The following is an 8,291-nucleotide window of genomic DNA, read 5'->3' on the forward strand; positions in this document are numbered from 1 at the left end:
GCATGGCTGCCGGCTGCCATCTTGGCTGACAGTTAATTTGCATAAGGATATGCTGATTAGCCAATGGGAAGGGTAGCGGTCGTACGCTAATTACCATGTTTATCTTTTATTAGTGTAGATAGATTGTTTATCTATTTTCTATTGACCTGAAAGGTAAGGAAAGAAGAGGCAGCATTTTGGGCATTTAATATACACATCCATCAGATATAATAATTATAATTAACTTGCATATACTCTTTATTTTAGGAGCACCTACTCAGGCCACTACTTTTTCTAGAATGTACCCTAATCATAGCCCCTTTTGTAGAAAGTGACTCCTCACCACTAGCTGTCTTGGCTAGGGTTGAATGCAAACATAAGAATCAGTATATAGACTGGTTGAACTAATAGCTTTTTCTTAGGAGAAGTTGCTCTTGGAGACACTGGAGTTATTGTTTAGATAATAGTGGACAATTGAATTGAAATATCAGGGCAAGTAGACAAATGTGAAGCTAAATAAGAGAAAAAAGTAAGAAGTAAAGAGGAGGAAGAAACTCCTGCTTTAGAAACACAGAGCATATTTGTGTAACAGCAGACTTTTTTTTTAGATCCTCACCAGAGGATAATTTTTCCATTGATTTCTAGAGAGAGTAGGAGGGAGGGTGGAGGGAGAGTGAGACAGAGAGAAACATAAACTTGAGAGAGACACATAGATTGGTTGCCTTTCATACACGCCCCCTACTGGGATTGGGGATCCTACAATGGAGGTACATGCCCTTGACCGGGAATAGAACCCATGAACCTCCGATCCACAGGCTGGAACTCTAACCACTGAGCAACCGGCTAGGGCACAACACACTTTTTTGTTCTATTGTCTGTCCCATTGTGGCTTGACTCTCATTTCTAATCTTTAAATGCCTATGAGGTTGTCTACCTTAGCCTAAAACTAACTTCCCCTTAACTCAAGTGGGTTTAAATGGGCTTTTGTTCCTCATAACTAGATCCTAGGCCAATATCCTATCTAACAATAGACAAACATGGTAATTGACCATACCTTCGCTACACCTCCCATTGGCTAATCAGCATGATATGCGAATTAACCCAAGCAAGATGGCGGCCGGCAGCCATGCAGCTGAAGCAAGCAGGAGGCTCTGAGTGCTAATTAGACCGGACGACCTTCCAGACGAAGCCAGGGCTTCGAGGAAAGCCCGGGTCCCGGGTGCCAGAGGGAAGCTGGTGCCGGCAGCCGGGGAAAGCAAGGCCTACTCTTGCACCCATTTCGTGCATCGGGCCTCTCGTCCTATCTAATAAAAGGCTAATAAGCAAATTGTCCCCTCGACCAGGAGTTCAATCAGGGGGCGGAGGCGGCTGGACAACAGCCCGAAGCCCCTCCCCCTAGCTGGCCCACCGTGATTGGCCCCGATCGGGATGGGCCCGCCGGACCCCACCTGTGCACGAATTTGTGCACCAGGCCTCTAGTAAAATATAAAAATCTGCAGTAAGGGTTGCTTTTTCCCTTCTCTGCCTTCCCCTTTGTTCCCAGCCAGTTTTACAGTATTTTATGTTCTGGAGAAAAGCAGTTTACTAAGTTTCTCCTTTTTGTCCTAATCTCCAATTTATCTCAGCCTCTGACTCGACTGTGTCCAGCAGTGGCTTCCTGACGCTTTGAAAAAAGGAGACCAGCAAATCTCTATGTCACCACCAGATGGCACCAAAGACTCGCTCATAACGTCAGCTGCCCTGACTCAGCGTCAGCCACCAGGCACCTGGGGGAAAGCTCGTTCTGATTCCCAGCGCAGCCAGGAAGCCATCACCTGAGCGGCGTGCTCCTCGCAGAATCAAACCCTCAATGCTTCAGTGATGTGTCACCACAGGCAACGACACCTTTAAACTATGTACCAATCACTCAAGGTCATACTCACGCCCCCTACTGGGCATTGAGCACACAACCCAGGCATGGGCCCTGGCCGGGAATCCAACTGGGACCTCCTGGTGCACGGGGCAATGCTCAACCACTGAGCCACACAGGCTGGGCAGGATGGAGCAAACACATCCTATGTAATAAAAGCCTAATATGCTAAGTGTCCAGTTGTCCGGTCGGCCATTCAACCAATCAAAGCTAATATGCTAATGATATGCTAAGGCCGTTCAACCGCTCGCTATGACATGCAGTGACCACCAGGGGGCAGGCAGTTGATCGGTTGACCAGTCACTATGTCATGCATTGAGCACCAGGGGGCAGATGCTCTGACCACTAGGTTAACTTGCTGCTGGGGTGTGGCACATCGGGATTAAGTGAGATGGGCCAGACACGCCCTGGAGCCCTCCTGCGGTGCCTCCCCAGCTGGCAAATCTCCTGTGTCCCTCCCTGGCCCCTATGGTGCACCTGTGGGGTCCCTTGGCCTGGCCTGCGTCCTTTGGCAATTGGGATGAGGGATGCCCCCTCCCTCCAAGTGCATGAATTTTGTGCACTGGACCTCTAGTTATTTTATAAAATGTTCTATGGCTGAAGTGAACTACCTTTCCCCTTCTCAAGTCAGTTTGTATGTGCACACACAACTTGAATATGTATAAATGGACTCTTGGCTCCTTAGTCAGCAGCAACCCTTCTACTAGCCAGTCCTTACACTTTTAAATTGACAATGACCATCAAAGAGAAGTTCCCAGGGTCAAGCATACTCTCTTCCTGTTTCTCCATTGCAGATTCTCCATTGCAGGTACAAAGTTCTAGCAGCATCCTCCAGAAACAGCCAGGAGGGAGTCATTGCATCTGGGGCCTTCGGGTTCTGAATGCCAGTTTTCTAGCTGTGTAGGTAGGGCCTTTGAAGCTCCATCCTAAAATGGCAGTGCTCTAAATAACACAGTTAAAACACACTGAGATGAATTCCCAACAGTCTGCACACAAAAATCTCCTGCTGACGTCAATGGGAGCTTATCCTGAGGGCCTAAGAATTAGGTGAGTATTAATAAATGTTGCTGAGTTATTTCAATCTGATATGAAAACTTGAGCTTTTTCCTTCTCGAGAGTGGGCTGGAAAAGAGGAGGATGTGACTATGTGAGAACACTTTGATGTTCCCAGTGTTTTACTTGGAGATTTTATTTAGGAAGTTCAAGTTAGAAGAAACTTAACACAGGTTTTTATTCCTCTGTATGCTCTGACTCTCGTCTCTCTTTCTAACCCCTTTCTAGAATCTTGCACTTCTCCTGAATGATTTCAGTTTTCACTGATTATCAGAGAAACTTCTGAAAATGGCATTTTGATTTAAGAGCAAGTGGCATTGCAGATATTATATATTGAATCATTAAGTCTGAGGGTCTTGCTGTACTTGGCCTATTTTCATTGTTTCTCTTAAGAAATCAGCTTGTTTTTGGCAGGGTGGGTGTAAGCACTCAAAGTGATTAATTTAAGTAGAACCATTAAATTAGGCAAAACCTTTTAGATGTGGAAAAAAGCAAAAAGCAAATGCTATTACTTTGGAAATGCATAATGTTTTTACAAACGGTACACATATGAATAGACCATTCTTCATTTACTCATTTGGAAATTCTTTTTGCAGAGACTAAGGTTCATTGAAAAGAGATATTTTTTCTAATGTTTCAGGTGTTTAACATTAGAAAGCATGCTAAAAATAGACATATACTCATAATTTATTGTCCAAATTAGGACACTTTGGAAATGAAAGGATACTATTAAAAATTACACTGGGACAACAGGTCCCAACCAATAAGTCTCAAAAATGAGGTCCCAGTTGGCACCATTTTCACTTAAAAGTTCAAAATCTTTGAAAATAGTTTCCCTCTAGTTTTCTAAACAAAATAATAAAAATATCCTCTACTTTAGTTCACACAACTGAGTTTAATAAAATATTCCTTCATATAAACAAATTGAAATTCAACGTTTTTTATCTTTGAAATTAGTTTTGGTTCTGTTTCATTTTTTTCTACAAGTTACCCAGCCTTCCTTATTATTATGGTATTTAATTATTTTTTATCATGAAATATGATAGAAACATAGAAATGTACATAAAAGAAAAGTTTATTGAAATTATTATGAAGAAAAAAACAGATATAACAATCTTCCTGGTAAAGACATGAATTACTGTCATTATCCTAACACCCCCACAAGCGTTTCCCAATAAAAATGCCTTGTTACCCCCAAAGGAAATCAGTAAGAAAATCACTTATTTGATTTTTTTAAAGATTGAATCCTGAAGTATGAATTCCTAAACCGTAGTATTTTAGTCTTGTCAATATTATTTGAAACTTATATAAATGAAGTCATATTGCATGTTTTTTGTTTGTATGAATCTGGTTTCTTCTGCTCATTATTGCATTTTAAAGAATTATCCATATTGTTGTGTGTAGCTGTACTTGTTCATTGTTATTGTGGTGTGTTATATCATTGTCTGAACATGCCACAGATTGATTTTTCATTCTATTGTTGGTAGATACTGGGTTGTGTTTAGCGTTTGGTCATCTATATTAATAAAAGGGTAATATGTTAATTAGACCGGGTCAACAGCCATCTTCTGGACTTCCGTACTTCCTTCTAGACAAAGCCATGGTGGCGGGAGCCAAGGCAGAGGAAGTTAGGGGTAATCAGGCTGGCAGGGGAGCAGTTAGGGGGTGACCAGGCTGGCAGGTGAACAATTAGGGGGCAGCCAGGCCAGCAGGTGAGCACTTAGGGGGCAACCAGGCTGGCAGGGGACCAGTTAGGGGGCGATCAGGCCTGCAAGCAGAGGGGTTAAGGGCGATCAGGCAGGCAGGTGAGCAGTTAGGAGCCAGCAGTCCTGGATTGTGAGTTGGACATCCCCCGAGGGATCCTGGATTGGAGAGGATGCAGGCCAGGCTGAGGGACTCTCCCCCCCCGCCCCCCATGAATTTCATGCACCAAACCTGTAGTTAAAAATAATATAGCCAAGAAACATTCTTATACATATCTCCTAATACATAAAACTATGAAATTTTGGTAAAAACCATACTGAGGAAATAAATAGTTGGATAGTGTATACATAACTCTACCTTTAGCAGTTAATACTAAACAGTTTTCCAAAGTGATTTCATCCAATACTTCCCCACACTTGTATTATCAGCACCACCTAGGAACTTGTTAGAAATACAAATTTTCAGGCCCTTTTGTAGACCAGCTGAGTCAGAAACGGAAAGTGGGGCCTAGCGATTTTTGTTCTGACTAATCCTTTATGCCCGTGGTCGGCAAACTGCGGCTTGAGAGCCACATGCGGCTCTTTGGCCCCTTGAGTGTGGCTCTTCCTAAGCCTTAGGACAGTGGTCGGCAAACTTGCAGCTCGGCAAACCACAGCTCACGAGCCACATGCGGCTCTTTGGCCCCTTGAGTGTGGTGGTATTTTATGGAAGACCCACACTCAAGGAGCCAAAGAGCCACATGTGGCTCGAGAGCCGTGGTTTGCAGACCACGGCCTTAGGAGTACCCTAATTAAGTTAATAACAATGTACCTACCTATATAGTTTAAGTTTAAAAAATGTGGCTCTCAAAAGAAATTTCAATTGTTGTACTGTTGATATTTGGCTCTGTTGATTAATGAGTTTGCCGACCACTGCTCTATGCTATTCTGTTTCTTTGTTATGGGGTGGGGCCACAACATTAGTAACAAAGAAACAGAATTTCTGGAGGATGAGGCCCAGAAATCAGGATTTTAAAAGATTCCCAGGTGATTCTAATGTGCAGCTAAGGTTGAGAACCACTGCTTTAGAGTTAGAGTCCTACAGTTATTTCTTATTTCATACTGAATTATCTAAAGTGAATCTCTAATTGGCAGAATAGAATTTCAGGTAGAATAAAAAACTGAAATAAAGAATGATTTGAAGCAGAAAGAGCTATTCTGCAGTTCTTAAATCTCATAAAGCATAGTCCATTTGAGAATGTGATAACCTTTTTTATTTTTAGTGTCCACTTCTAATTTATTTTTTAATCTATTAGAGATTATTTTATCTCTCAGTCACCCATTTCCCACTGAAAGACGTCCTTATTTCCCTTTAAAATGGAATTTGATGGAACATTTTTATAATGTTGTAAAGTACCTTGGGCATCTTAGAAAGAATCATGTAAATTCAGTCTATTTCAAGAAGATACAAGGGTACCAACCTTCTACCACTTCAACCCAGAGAAATTACTTTTTAAAAAATTAGAAGTAAAATTAACCGGGCCAATTTTTTAGAAAAGCCAAAAATTTGTTTAGCATTTGACCTATTATTTAAGGTGGCTCCTAAATTCAAAATAATGTATCCTATTTATGACTACTCCATGATCCATATTGTGCCAAGCCAGCACAGCCATGGGTGAACCTGAGAGGGGCCGGTGAAGGATTTAGAAAAGACAGATAAGAGAAAAACACTGGGTCTGGGTGAGACGCTGCTCTCTGACACAGGTTCAGACCATAAGGTCAAGCTTACAGCTATAGCCTTTGGCTATAATTTTACTGGGACTTGCACATGGCTTTGCCACAAGAAGATCGTGCCCTCTCATTAGTCCCAGGCTTGAACCTGTCCAAATGATCCATATTGTGCCAAGCCAGCACAGCCATGGGTGAACCTGAGAGGGGCAGTGAAGGATTTAGAAAAGACAGACAAGAGAAGAAAGCTGGGTGCTAGGTGGGACGCTGCCCTCTCTGATGGAGAGACAATGCCACAGCCTGTAAGCCAAGTCTTTATTTTATAGCCAGATTCCAGGAGGCAAAGTAAGGGTGTGGTTACAACGTTCTCGCGGGTTTCGAATCTACTCAATTACATGCACCTGATCAAGCTTTGTTTACTTGCTGCACCTCCCGCAGCCCATACCACTTAGCCATGTGGGGCTACAGGTCCGGACCATAAGATCACGCTTACAACTACAGCCTTTGGCTATAATGGTGCTGGGACTTGCATGTGGCTTTGCCACGAGAGGATCATGCCCTCTCATTAGTCCCAGGCTTGAACCTGTCCAAATGCTGTAGCTGCTCTCCACACCATATAATGCTTGAAGCTATAATAGAGAGTTCTGTTTTCAGCATGTTTAACCCAACAACCTTCATGAGTTCTGTTAGTGGGCAGTAATTTTACAGTGTAGCAAACAGTGAAAAATGTATTCAATAATTTTTAAAAGGCTTTTTTTTTTCTGGCACCATAATGTAATCAGCACTTAATCACAGAATAGAGCACTCAAGATTCTCAGCCAAAATCATGTTTTTCATAGTTCTGGTGCGATCTGTCAGTGAGGACTGACCTACAGAAGTAGGATCACATTCTCCTCTCGGATTCCTGCTTCAAAGCTTTGGCAAGGGCCAGATTTCTTCTTGTTGTTGATACAAAATGTAGGAACACAACCAAATATTAGCAAATTGAATATAACAAACAATTATATACTCTGATTAAGTGGGATTTCTCCCAAGTATGCAAGGCTGGTTCAACATCAAATATCAATTAATGTAATCAATCACATCAACAGACTAAAAAAGGAGAAATCATATAACATCAATAGATGCAGAAAAGCATTTGACAAGATCCAACATCCATTCATGATAAAAACTCTGATACACTAGGAATAGAGAGGAACCTACTCATCTTGATAAAGAACATCTATAAAAAAACCTTACAGTTATTATCTATATATATAAAAGCCTAAGCGACTGAACGATGGAATGACCAAAGGACCAGCTGACCAGTGGCTATGATGCGCACTGATCACCAGGAGACAGACACTCAATGCACAGAAAAGGCTCCCTCCTGTCTGGATCGGGCCTGCAGGGATCAGGCTAAAACTAGGTATCCAACATCCCTCAACGGGTCCCAGATTGCGAGAGGGTGCAGGCCAGGCCAAGGGAACCCACTAGTGCACAAATCCATGCACCAGGCCTCTAGTACTCAATAAATTACTATTGCCCTGGCAAGTGTGGCTCAGTAGTAAGAGCGTCAGCCCAAGTTCCAAAGGGTCATGGGTTTGATTCCTGATCAAGAGCATGTACCTGGGTTGCAGGTTCAATCCCCAGACAAGTGGGGGAGGCAACCAATCGATGTGTTTCTCTCAGATCCATGTTTCTCTCTCTCTTTCTCCTTCCCTCTCTCTCCCTTCTTCCTGTCCTCTCTCTCTAAAAATGAATGGAAAAAATATCATCAGGTAAGGATTAACAAAATAAAAATAAAAACATAAATAAATCACTATTATTTTACCCTACTTTACTTTTATGATACATGAAATTATGCTATATATATATTTGTCCAGTTTTCACAATAAAATGCAAGCTTCATGATAACAGGGACTTTGTCTTGCTCACCACTGTGTCATCGATCCCTAACA

This window comes from Myotis brandtii, unplaced genomic scaffold (genome assembly GCF_000412655.1).
Source record: "Myotis brandtii unplaced genomic scaffold, ASM41265v1 scaffold920, whole genome shotgun sequence".
In the NCBI taxonomy this organism is placed as follows: Eukaryota; Metazoa; Chordata; class Mammalia; order Chiroptera; family Vespertilionidae; genus Myotis; species Myotis brandtii.